This window comes from Stegodyphus dumicola, chromosome 3 (genome assembly GCF_044657685.1).
Source record: "Stegodyphus dumicola isolate Sdum_Otavi_A_Nest chromosome 3, ASM4465768v1".
Taxonomy (NCBI): domain Eukaryota; kingdom Metazoa; phylum Arthropoda; class Arachnida; order Araneae; family Eresidae; genus Stegodyphus; species Stegodyphus dumicola.
The window spans coordinates 104,983,512-104,996,848 of record NC_140770.1 but is presented as its reverse complement, the minus strand read 5'-3'; the positions used below and the strand labels follow the sequence as shown (position 1 = coordinate 104,996,848).

Sequence of the window (13,337 nt, the reverse complement as noted above, 5' to 3'; positions counted from 1 at the left end):
AAATGAAAAGAAGAATTTCTCGGAATTTTTTATTTGATATTTCGAGTTAATAACTTATGCATTTTGTGTGCCTTTCTAAACCAAACAGGCAACTATTTTAGAAACACTAATTTAAAAATGGTCTAATATCAAGTTTAATGATTGTATTCGGAATTAATTTTTTTTTTCAACGGAGACTGCCTTCTCATACATTGTTACCACTAGGTTTTTTTTAAATGCTATAAAAATTACTTGCAAATGGAAAGATAAACAGTAATTCAAAAACGTTACCATTTAAGTTTTGCGGACAACAAAAGACAAATTTCCTGTTTCTGTTTTATAAAAACAGGTAATTATCTGTTAAAGATAAAATATTTTCACGATTTTTAATTAATTCGGGTATTCTTGAAAGTATGGCATCCTGAAAAGTGTTGTTTTATTTTCCTGAGCAGCCTCATTGGCAAATTAACAAGATTGTGTTAAATGTACTAAGAGAACCATGTTTGCATGATGACATAATTTCGAGCCTGAGAAAAGAAAGATTATTCTAAGCTCTTGCACTAATGCTAGAAGTATTATGTGTGTAAAAATGAACTTTCTGCGCTTTGGCTGCTTACCAGTCAAAGGAAAGGTCATTAATTAATCTCTTGTTCAATGACATCTTTATGGGCTTAACGAAATAACCGAGATTTCTTTTGAAGCTACCGTTAATGGTAAAACTTTTAGAAAAATGAATGTATTCACTAATAAGTATAGCCTGAAATAAGGAAAACTATTAAAGCTCAGTATTAGAAGGAAGAAAGTTTTGTAGAGTAGATGGAAAGAATATTTTCTCAAGAAACGATTAAATGTAAATTAAGGAGATATAGTAATTATTCACGTACCCTGATAAGGCTAACAGACAGCGTTTTTCATTCCATATATTACTAAATTTTAGATCTCATTTCACACGTTATGATCAAGAGTACCTTCTGTATTAAAAACGGAATTAGGATTATTTTTGGAATTAGGAGCAATTTGTGAAAAAGAAAAATATATCTGTGAAGATATACCAGCCGCGGTAAGATAGCTTCCCCGCAAAGCTGATTTAGGGTTACCAGAAAATGGTAAAGGAAGGCTGGGTTTCTAGATTTGGCTCGAAACTGCTCATCTGGCGACAAACTCGGCGATATGCCATAGGCGGAGCAAAAACATTCTGGAACGCGCTCTTACCGGTTTTCCCCGGAAGCATATTATAAGCATTGTCTACCGCACCGCGCGCATAGGGATAAATCCATCCCCGTGATTGGATACGGCTTCCGATGACATCATTTTCTCGACACTTACGAAAGTATTGGCTACTAGTATTACAAAATGAAAAATAAGAAGTTACAATTGGTTACAAAATTTATTTTCTGCTTATTTCTATGATTTCTGCTAATTTCTATGATATAATTTCTCTATTTAGAGATGATTGTATATGAAATCCATCTTTATGTTCTTTTTCCGAGTAAAAAAGTGAAGTATTTTGAATAAATTACTCATACGCAAAATTCAGTCAAACAGTTTGGGGCAATATAAGTAGCATTATTTCGAAGCATATTGATGCCTTTTGATTTATAAGAGAGATTAACCCTTTCTACTTCCTTGTACGAAGCAAAAAGGAAGTATTGTAATCGCGAAAATTTTCAGGCATCATATTTCAACGCAAATATCCATTTTCACCGCTATCGAATGCAATTTAACGATATTTTTGCGGAACATCTGTACGTAAGGACAGGATAAAAGACTCTTTTTCCCCCAAAAAAGTAGTAAAATTAATTTAAAAGGAATTCTGAAGATAATTTTTCGTGGCGTCTGTGCGTACGTACCTATGTATGTATCTCGCACAACTCAAAAACGAGTAGCCTTAGGACGTTGAAATTTTGTATATAGGATTGCTATAACATGTAGATGTGCACCTCGTATTTTGGTTGCAATATATTTATATTCTTTTGGTGCGGCCGATTCATTCATTCTGTTACTCGGCTATTGATTGATATTCACTCTGTTACTCGGCTCAGTGATCTCAGTTTTATTATTCTTATATGTTTGTAAATTGTGCATTTTTTGCTTTAAAAGTGATTGAATTGTGTTGTTTTTATCTTCCGGTTAAGGATTTTGTGCCTTTAGTAAATCTGTATGCAATAGTTTTAGAATTATCAACAATTTAAAAGTTGTTTAAGTGCCGCTAAGCCTAATAATTTTCTCCATGGCGGCCATTGCTTGTTTACATTTGAAACAGCAGAATAGTAGATTTGTTGTCAATATAAAGAAAGTAAGCTTCGCAATAACAAAAATAACGCCTTCTTTTATTATTGCGAATTAAATCATGCTTAATCTATTCTGGAATTTATTCGAGGAAATAAGTGTTTTTTAAGATTTACTTCATAATTTTCAATACAGATATCTTGAGTTTTAATGTATTTTTGCCTTGTCGCGAAGTGAGAACTGAATTAATTGAATGAGAAATACTGTTTCTTTTTTTGTTGCTGTTGTTCTTAGCTTAATTTCTTTTATATATCGTTTTAGAATAATTATAGTATTTGAATAGAACATGTGGCAACGATTCGATAATTCTTAAGGTGTTATAAATTTTGTGCATTCTGAGTTAAAAAATGAACGAAATGTAACACTGTTAAGTGAACCGAGGGCCAGAGTGTCGCTATGATAAACAAATATAGAGCATTTTAAAGAGTGCATTTATTCTATTGTGGTTTATGCGCTATTGACGAATTAGATTTAATTCAATCCAATAAGTTTAAATGAAATGCAAGAAAAAATGGGTGTAATTTAATATTCCGTACAAGAAAGTCATGTGGTGCACACATCGGATTTTTTTATTTTATTGTGGCGTGCGTACGGGTTCGTAATAGACTAATTGCACACAGATGCAATAAGGATTAATACAATTTATTTTTATCAAAATAAAAATATTTGAAATTTCTGGAATTTTCCGCAGAAATACTCGTACACGCAGATGTTCATAGTATCACGGTATCACTTTTGGCGGTACCAACGTTCACGTTTCACAATATCACTTTTGGCGATTTTTCATCAAATTTGGTGACAAAATAAATCACCAAAACCGTTGCCAGATTTCATCTTGTGAAATTACCGAGATACTTATTTACTCAATGTTAAATTCACTTGCCCCAGTATTCTTGCTCTTACGGTATAGCTTCTATTTAGATTTTTCATGTTACGTTATACGAATGGAAATACAAGAATTTTACTTATAATTCCACTAAAATTACCTATCTAAGTACAAAATTCGTAACATTATTATTCTTATCATTTCGAAAGAAGTAGTTCGTTAACTGAGGATTTATGCGTATATATGTCTATAATTTAATACATTCTTGTAATTTAAATTTTATTAATTTTGATAATTATAAGGTTAGGACTTAATTATGCAATTATAGATGCAGTTGATGGGCCCAAAATGTCTAAAATTCTAGCCTTGCGCCTTCTAGTCGTAGTCAACAATCAGAAGATGGTAGCAGCAAAAAAAATCTACGTCTTCGTTAAAAATGTCTGATAGCTGCACAAATCCTTTAACAGAATCAGACTTTCCAAGGATTGAATTGCCTAGAATCATATTTCAGTGACAGAAAATAAATATTTGAGATTCGAAAAGGCACATATTTCCCTCGAATCATTTCTCACGTCTGAACTACGAATATGCAGAATCTAAGACACGTAAAAAGAAAGTGTGCTTAACTCGACTAGCCCGAAATGAAAAGTTGTTTGCAAGTCCAAAGTTTATCTTTGCTGAAGAAGGCTTTCTCTTGGAACTAATCAGAGACCGCCTCTGACTTTAACAAATGCGAAGCTAGAAGAAACAGAATTTTTGTGGAGTTTTGCCTGGAACTTTCTAATTTGCTACCGCAAACCCTCCTCTGAAAGTTAAGGATCTCAGATACACAAGAACTAAAAAAATCGAATACACCACTTCACGGAGAGAGCTACAATTTTTCCTCTCGAGAAACCCAAACAGCATGAAATATTTATGAGTTCTGGTTTATTTTTAGTGATGAGGTGTTCTGAAATAAAAGAAGGATAGAAAAAAAAAGAATTATCCAATAGTGTAACAAACGCAAAGCTGGAAATTCTAAACCAAAGGAAAAATGAGATCCTAAGAGTATTCAGAACATTCTGAAAATGTTGTAAATTTTTACCTTCTTTCATTTAAGTAATAATGCTATAAGCAAATATAATTTGAATAAAGTTTGTTTACGTGTTCTTGCTTTGCGAAAATATTTTAATATTTGTGGGATTAACTTACGTAGTATAAGCTAACTTAAAAATATTTGTTGTAGTGTGAATAGAGTAGCTGAGGTTTTTAACTTTTTACTTTTATGTAAATTGAGTTACATATTGGGAGACTGCGTGATGCTACTGTTGAAGCGAAATTTCTTCTAGAATGAATGTTATAATTTAAACAATGTATACACCACTTATTATCGTGTAAAAAATTTTATACAACGAATTGAGAAAGTGAATATGAAAGCTGGAATCCCTTAATTCCACTCTAGCATTGAGAATTTATTTTAAAATTATTTTTAGAAAACTCTGTAAAATTTAAATATTCAGGCGATTATTCTATTCACATTACTTTTACGTTATTAAAAACTACGTGAAGGGGATTATATCAAATTTTAATGTTACGAATAAAGATCATTTCGGTCTTTTTTGTTACGGAAATTATTTATTCCGCTGTTAATTTCTTTGATTCACTTTTCTTTCCCGGTACTGATATTTTGCTTTCTTTTATGTATTAAGTAACTTCGCTATTGATTTCTTTTTAAAATGATCACATGTACACATGTACCCTAATTTAATGAACATTTTTGTTTTCCTGTATATTTGATAAGACATGTATGTGTCCGGATATTTTTTCGCCTAAGGCAAAGAAGTAAATACGCGCTCCTGTACAGAATCAAATTAACTATATCTGTACACGTCTATATATAGTAAAGCTAACTACTATATAAAATCATAACATAAGTCGTATAATATTTTTAACAATAATTATATGTATTCCTAAAATTAATATGTGGGTTACTGGCAAAGAATGAAACGCATTCTATAGAATACCTAGGCATTTTATAGAATGCACCGCGTTTTTAGGCAACGTATGAAATATAAGAATTATTATATAATTTACCTAGACATTGTATACAATACGTAGGCATTCTATAGAATGAGAAATGCTCTTTAGGTAAATTATGAAAGAAAGATAGATCATGGTAAGGTTATTATTGGGTTGGAGGGAAAGTTCTGTCGTATTTTAAATAGGCAGGTGATTTTTCTTGTAAATAAAAGAAACATCTGGCTAGTGAGTCAATCGGATTTTTTTTGTTTTGTTTTTTTAGCTGCTGTATAATATAAAAGGTGCCCTTTTTTACTGTTCATCATTTGGGACCCTGCCCTTAAAAGAGAAATCAATATTTTTAATAGAAGAATCAAGAAACTTATCACTGATTTTAAAAAGAAAACAAGAGAAGATTTTATATCTAAACTTAATATTAATGATGGTTCTCTGTGGAAGTATCTTCAAAATCTTAAAAGAAGTAGTATTAATAATAGACCTATTCATACGGATACTAAAATTGCCTACTCACTTAAAGATAAAGTCGATATTTTCGCTGAATACCTGGAAAAGCAGTTTACTCCTAATATGGAGCCTATGAATCAGACCTTTAAAGATGTTCTCGAAAACTATGTGTATTCCTGGCTTCATTCTTCTTCGGCTCATAACATCCCAAGGCTTACTTCTCCTATGGAAATTACTAATATTATTAAATATCTCAACATCAAAAAAGCTCCTGGAAGTGATCAAATTACAAATAAAATGCTTCGTAACTTACCTAGAAAACTTATCAGTAAATTCGCTAGTATTCTCAACGCTTGTCTTGCTCTCAACTATTTCCCTGATCCTTGGAAGCAAGCCAAGATCTTTCTTCTTCCCAAACCGGGTAAAGATGTTACCAAGCCTGATGGCTATCGTCCTATCAGTTTGTTATCCAGCCTTGGTAAAATTTATGAAAGACTTATTCTCACTAGATTGGAACCTTTTCTTCACCTGCTACCTAATGATCAGTACGGATTCAGAAAAAACCTCAGTACTACTCGACAACTAGTAAGAATTGTAGAATTTGTGGGATCTGCATTCCATAACAAGCAAAGTGTTGCGCTCCTTATGCTGGACGTGGCAAAAGCCTTTGACCGCGTCTGGCATGAGGGGCTCGTCTTCAAGCTTATCAACTTGGGACTTCCTAGAGAGCTCATTCTTCTGATCTTCTCCTTTTTGCAAAACCGCACTTTCTTCGTCGCTCAAGGAAATGAAAAATCCAATTCAAGACCTATAAGATCCAGCGTCCCACAAGGAAGTATTCTCGGTCCAGTACTATATCTTTTCTACATATCAGATTTTCCTCATCCTGGTTTGGACAATTACTCTCTGTTAGCATGTTATGCAGACGATACGGCGATTGCAATTAAATCCATTCAAGCTAATCATGCAATAGACAAAATGCAAAATTACCTCCATGCCGTAGAAGATTGGTGCACAAACTGGCGAGTAAAAATCAATGCTAGCAAATCACAACTTTTAATTCTTAGCAAAACTAAGAAAAACATTGCTTTTAAAGACCTCTACCTTTTTCAGGAAGCTGTTCCTCTGGTCACTAAGGCCAAATACTTAGGAATTATTTTGAACCAAAGGCTCACATGGTCTAATCACATTAATAGTGTCAAGAGCAAAGCCATGGGCATAATATGCAGATTTCTCCCGGTCATTGGAAAATATTCAAATCTTAGCTTGCGTACCAAAAACATATATATATCTCTTGCATTCGACCGATACTTTGCTATGCTGCTCCTGCTTGGAACACGGTCACTCAAACTCAACTGCATCAATTACAAGTAGTGCAAAACAAATTTCTGCGCATTATTACTGATTCTCACTATCTTATCCGCAATAAACTTTTACACAGAGACTTAAAACTTGAGACGATTCCAGATTACATGAGAAGATCTAATGAAAAATTCTTCAACAAAGCTATGCAGTGTGACTTTGTTAATTACTCCCAAGTTTTAATTATGAAATTCTCTTCGAAGATAGAAGCGTCAGACCACTTGCAGCCCACACCTTCATGGGAGGAGACGACAACTTTTTCACTTAGATCCTCAATTGTTAGCTATTTACACTTCCAATGCATCTGATTTTGATTGAAGTTCTTCTGTTGCTTCGTTGAATAATTGTATTTAAATTGTGTTGTATAGTTGTTTTGTATTGTGTGTGGTATTTAGCACTACTGATTGATGTTGTTTAATTATATTTGAATTTGTCATTGGAACTATTGCTGTAGTGTATCTTCTCTTATTGTTGTCATTGATTTCCATTGTCTTGGGTCCTCCTTGAAAGCTATGATCGCTCGTCACCTTTTGCGAACTTATCCGATTGGATTGTCTTGCTCCTTTTGGTACTTCTCTTCTTCCCCTTATCTCCGTTTTCTCATCTGAGATTTTCTCCACGTCCGGATTTATTTATGTCAAGTGCCCTTGGGCTTTAATTTTGGAACCGGCAACATTGCTCTTCGCAATAGCTCGGTCAATTATAGAGTTTAAGTCTAAGTCTGTTCATCATTTACTTGTAATATTTAAAGGGAAAAACATGTCCGTAGATAAAGTGCATTTACGACACTACATTTTATATGAATTCCGAAAAGGAAGCAACTCATCTGTTGCATGTAAAAATTTATGTGCGGTATTTGGAAAAGATATTGTAAATGTTCGTACTTGTCAATTATGGTTTAGCAAATTTCGTTCCGGGGACCTGAGCCTCAAAGAAAGTGTTCGATCTGGACGACCATCCAAGATCGATAATGCTGTTTTGCGATCCATGTTGGAAAATAATCCACATTTAACAAGTCGAGAAATTGCAGAAGAGTTTGGCATTCATCACTGTTGGAGATCACATTAAATCTCTTGGGTTTGTGTTAAAGCAAAGTGTTTGGGTTCCACATGAATTAACGAAAAAGAATTTGTCTGATCGTGTAAGAATATGTTCATCACATCTGATTAGACACAATGTGGAGCCGTTTTTGGACAGGCTGGTTTACTGGAGATGAAAAGTGGATTCTTTACGAGAATATTAAAAGAAAAAAATCTTACTGCAAACCAGGAACATCATCAGCAACAGTTCCAAAACCAAGTATCCATCAACGAAAAGTACTGCTTTGTTTGTGGTAGGACAGGAAAGGTCCAGTGTATTACGAGTTGCTGAAACAGGGAAAAAACATCAACGCGGATCTGTACTGCAATCAGCTGGATAAATTGAATGCAGATATTAAAGAAAAAAGGCCAGCATTAGCGTCCAGAAAAGGAATAGTGTTCCATCACGATAATGCTCGCCCGCATACTGCAGTGGTGACACTACAAAAACTGAATGCGTTAGGATGGGAAATCCTTAGTCACCCCCCGTATTCACCTGACATTGCACCCTCTGATTATTACCTGTTCAGATCTCTGCAAAATTATCTAACGGGAAAAAAATTCAAGTCTTTTGAAAGTGTTTCTAAGGCAGTTGCTGACTATTTTAACTCCATGGATGAGAACTTCCACAAAACAGGAATTTACAGGTTACCTGGAAGATGGCAACAGGCTGTAACAAATAACGGAGCATATATAATTGATTAATATTAAACACATATTTTTATAAATGAATTCAAATATTTTCTTTTAAATACGACAGAACTTTCCCTCCAACCCAATATTTAAAAGACGTTCCTTCCTCAAAATTTATTTTGAAAAAATAATAAAGGAGTGTCATTAAAAAAATTGTTCAAAATGCATAAAGAAAAATGAAAGCTGTAGGAAACAAAATTTATGCCTTTCTTAATAAAGAAAACACAATTTTTATATAAAAATAAGAAATTAAAATTAACATATTTGTTGCAACACGGTGGGTTTAAATGACATGTTGAATTTTCTTCATTACTTTGTACACTTAGTAAGGTTATACTAAGTGTACAAAGTAATGAAGCAGGAGACGTGAGAAATGAACAATGCCCTCACACAGACTCGAACCTGGACCTCTCGAATACGCTTCTCGTTGTGTTTATTGTTTACACCACGAAGGCATGCTGGAAGGAGGGAGAAAATACCTTATAGATTTTTTTTCAAACAAAGATATATTTCGTTCATATTTCGTTAAGGAAGCAAGTTCAGTTCTGACTAGAATATTTAGTATAAAAGTACTAGACAGACCTAAAGCATTTGCACCAACCGGGCATTTAAATCATGCAACTTGTGCGTTGGTTGACTAAAGCATTGCGATGGCAGTAACCATTGGGACCGGATTTCGGAAATACAACATATACAGGCGAGGATATGCCGCATCACCGTCGATTATATAAGCAGTTGTAGTTTTTGAATATGCATTATGGGTCCAGAGAAATTACATTCGCAGCAGTGCAACCATTTGTCTGCGTGAACTTCCCGAATTCACCATGGTACTTTTGCGAAAGTTTCATTCTTATTTTCTTTGAAATGCAAAACTAGCGCAGAAAATGGAAGAATGCTCTCTTTATCTGAATTTTGTGTCAACTGTTTACAGAATTTTGGAGAAAAAGTAGGAGGTCTAAAGTAAAATGCGTTACAGCAAGTTGTGGACATTTATTTAATTTGACTAATATTTAATTTTTAGGCAACGAAACTTTCGTTTTCACTCTCTTCTTCACCCACGTTTTCCTGACAGAATATAAAAGAGATAGCTCGCGATTATTCAGATTAAGGGAGAAAGAAATGCTATTCAAGCAAAATTTTCGAAGTTTGATTTTAGAGCGTGTAATGGTTGCTTGAAGATCACGTTGTTGCTTTGAGTGAATAGCGATTTGATTCTGGGGCGCTGAATGCTTTTAGCCATTAGGCTTGTTCTGCCGATTTCTGTGAGTCAGAGCCTTCCTGCGCAATTAAATTATCATGTGAGCCGTTAGGCTAATTTAATTACATTCCATTTTAAATTCAATATTACGCGTGTAAGTTAAGCAAGGCGCGTTGGCTTAGGTAAGCCCAAATGTTAAACTCTTCGTGATTGGATGAAGAGTCTTTTATACTTTTCTTCAAACCTTTTCTGCTATGAAGATCTGAGGATAATTCCTCTACAGTCTTTCTAGAGCTCATTAGTTTATGTTGACAAAGAACACAATCTACAACTTTTCAGTTATTGGACTGCAATATGTCAACGAAACTGTGTAGGTGTTCGGTTGCAATTGCGCTATTGCTTGTTTCTTATTATTTGAAGACTGACATATTTTTTGTTTCTCCTCCTACAAGCAAAATTTTAACACTTTGCGTTTTTCTCACTATAGAAAGTCTCCTACTATCCTAAAACTGCCGTCTTTGCAGTGAAAATTTTGAGGTACTGTTGCGTTAATTGCAATCATAATACGTGTTCTAGCCCTAAATTTGTTTATCCTTAATACATGTTACCCTGTATTTATCCTGCAAAGGTTATAGCGTATAATTTGAGCATTCCCGACGTCGCCATATATTTGGCATATTTTATGACCTCCTTGATATACATTTACTTATAAGCAGAAGTCTAAACGATTTTGGAAAATTTAATAGGGGTAGATAGGGGACAGAATATTTTAACTTTCAAATCACAAACAGTAATTTCCAGAGCAATTATGAATCAGTAAACGTTTTTGATAGTAACATTTACATCATATATTAGTGCGAGTATAAATGGAAAAAAGTACCGAGCAAGAAGCGACACTGGGTTCGTGACAATATGACATGACTGTAACTTCTGTCAGCACGAATAATGAGCCTACATAAGCGATACCAAAATAATATGTGAAACAATGAATGTCATATTCAGCTCATGCGATAATCATTCTTGTTAACATTTAAAGCGAAAAACACGTGAATAATATCTGCAACGATTCTTAAAGTTAGCTCTGCTGTATACTGCATCGAATTTAAAATGCTGTAGTCTGCATTCATGAAAACTAGTCGTTAAATATCGCCGTATAATTACAATAAATATTTCTATTGATCATTGGCCATAGTTCTTGAACTACCTATATTTTTATGTCCGAATTAAAATATGTTTGAGCAAATAAATTCTCTGCTTCCATATTAAAAGTGTCGCCATTAAAATTATTTGAATTCGAACAAATGGATACAATAACTCATTCTCATTAAAACGCCACCAAAAGTTCCATGGATTATGTACATAAGAATGTAAATAAGTTATTTAAAGGTATTTTCTGGCTAGATAATTTTGGATGACTATTTGCTTCGCAATTCTTGCGTATCTAACTCGAGAAATGTTTGCATAGAACGTATGCTGTATTTTTAATTCACAGTTCGATTGTCTTAGAACTACCATATGCAATCTAAATTCATTTAATTAGCAACTATAAGATATATATTAAACTACAAAACATATACTTTTCCTTCTTTGAACATTTAAGTGATATAAGCTTAAAATACTGTTACATAAACTTCAAATATATATTTCTAATTTCCAACATAAATGGAACAGAGAATTACTATGCAACTTAGATCCTAGAAACCTAGGAATTGTATATTTGTTCACTGCCCTGTAGAATCACTAGGTGTTTTTTTTTTAAATTCCTACTATTAGCTCACACTCTTCCTATACCTTGTTTAAATTTTCAATCGTTAATAAAATAATTTTTATTCATCCACTTAAGTTCAAATACATTTTCTTAAACTTTTAGTGGATGACACTTGATGTTAATACAGATTTTTCACATATTAAAGTCAATTAATACTTATTTAATCCTGTTTATCGGAACTAAAAGATATGCTGTTTTTATTGAATATATTATAAGACTTGAAAATAATGACCGTTTATTAGGAATTCTCACGTGCTGTAAAAATTACTTTTATAACAATTTATAAATAATAGTACATGACTGTGATAAATGGGACTGTAATATTAACAAAAATAAGTAGCAACAGTAAGACAGAATTCTAGAGATTTTTAAAGTGTATGAAATAACAAAGACATCTCTACCGGATTCATTCGAATAAATGTCTGGGCCTATGAAATTGAAGGCTTATTTAACCAGTTGTGGTATAAATCGAATACTTGCAGTATTAACAATGCAAATCTGTCAAAGTTCATGATGACGTGATATTTACTTTACGGGAAATGGAGGAGATGTGTCTGAGCAGTATCATACATTTTTCAATATTTTTAGCACCTGCTAAAGCCATTTCTAATATCGTTTTTCGACTCAAGGAATTAGAGTGGTATTATACCCTTGATATGGAACCTTTGAGTCTAGGCTTTCGGGTTTAAAGTAAAATTGAAAAATTAGCCCAAAAGGCGTTAGCCCAGAAGGGCTATTAATTTTGTTTTGGCATTTTGTGGCGTTTCACTTTTCAAATTGTTGCCACCAAATATCATCGCCCTGCATTATTTTTAAAGGAATTAAATAATGAAAAATCTGCGTAAATGTACGTATGTTTCTTGCATTGTAAAAATACAACGGTATCAAGAGCCACTAAATTTTTATTAACGTACGTCTCCACCCGAATATGAACATCTGGCAGCCCAAATTTGGAATTTGGAATTTGTTTTATCATATATTTTCATATTTTGTAAATAATTTATGAGTTTTTGATTAAGAAACGTAACGATTTCAAAGCGAGTAATTGCATCACTGTATACGAAAAAGGAAACATTTTTTAATCTCCAGCGCGCGAGACTATATCGGAAAGTCTAAAGATATTCTCTTTTATATATTTTGTGATATTGCTGTTGAAATGAATTTTATGGTTTAAGTGCGAGGAACATGGTATTTAATAAATAAAGGTAAGATGCAAAAGGTTAAAAAAAGACCTCTTTGGGCGTAATATAAAATCTAAAAACTTGCAAATTTAAGGGTTTAAATTTAAGAGTTTTTTCTTTTATTTTCATCTGGGATGCAACATGAATTATTTTTATTCTACTGATCGTATGCACTTCTGTGACAATTCTGATGTCCTTATTCTAAGGTCTTTCTTCATAAAATAAAAGCGATGAACTCGAGTTTCCCTTTGGACACTGTATAACGAGTCTCACTGACAGATAGATATACGATTTTCCTAATATTAACAAAACAATATATACAACAATGTATTTAGTAACTCCAGCCACTGTTTTTATCAAATGGGGAAAACGAGAGCCTTTCAATTCAGAGTATTAAAATGATTTTCAACAATAATAAATGATATTTATTTGGACAGTTAAGAATGCCAACTAATTTTATAGGCTTCGTGGTCATCAATCCTATCACTGAAGATTACTA

General features: G+C 33.1%; 1 protein-coding gene across 1 annotated transcript in view; it reads left to right on the top strand.

Annotated features, from left to right (window-relative positions):
* LOC118198026 (neuroligin-4, X-linked-like) overlaps positions 1-13,337 on the top strand; it is a 559,965-nt gene that overhangs the window by 157,224 nt on the left and 389,404 nt on the right. The window lies entirely within an intron of this gene.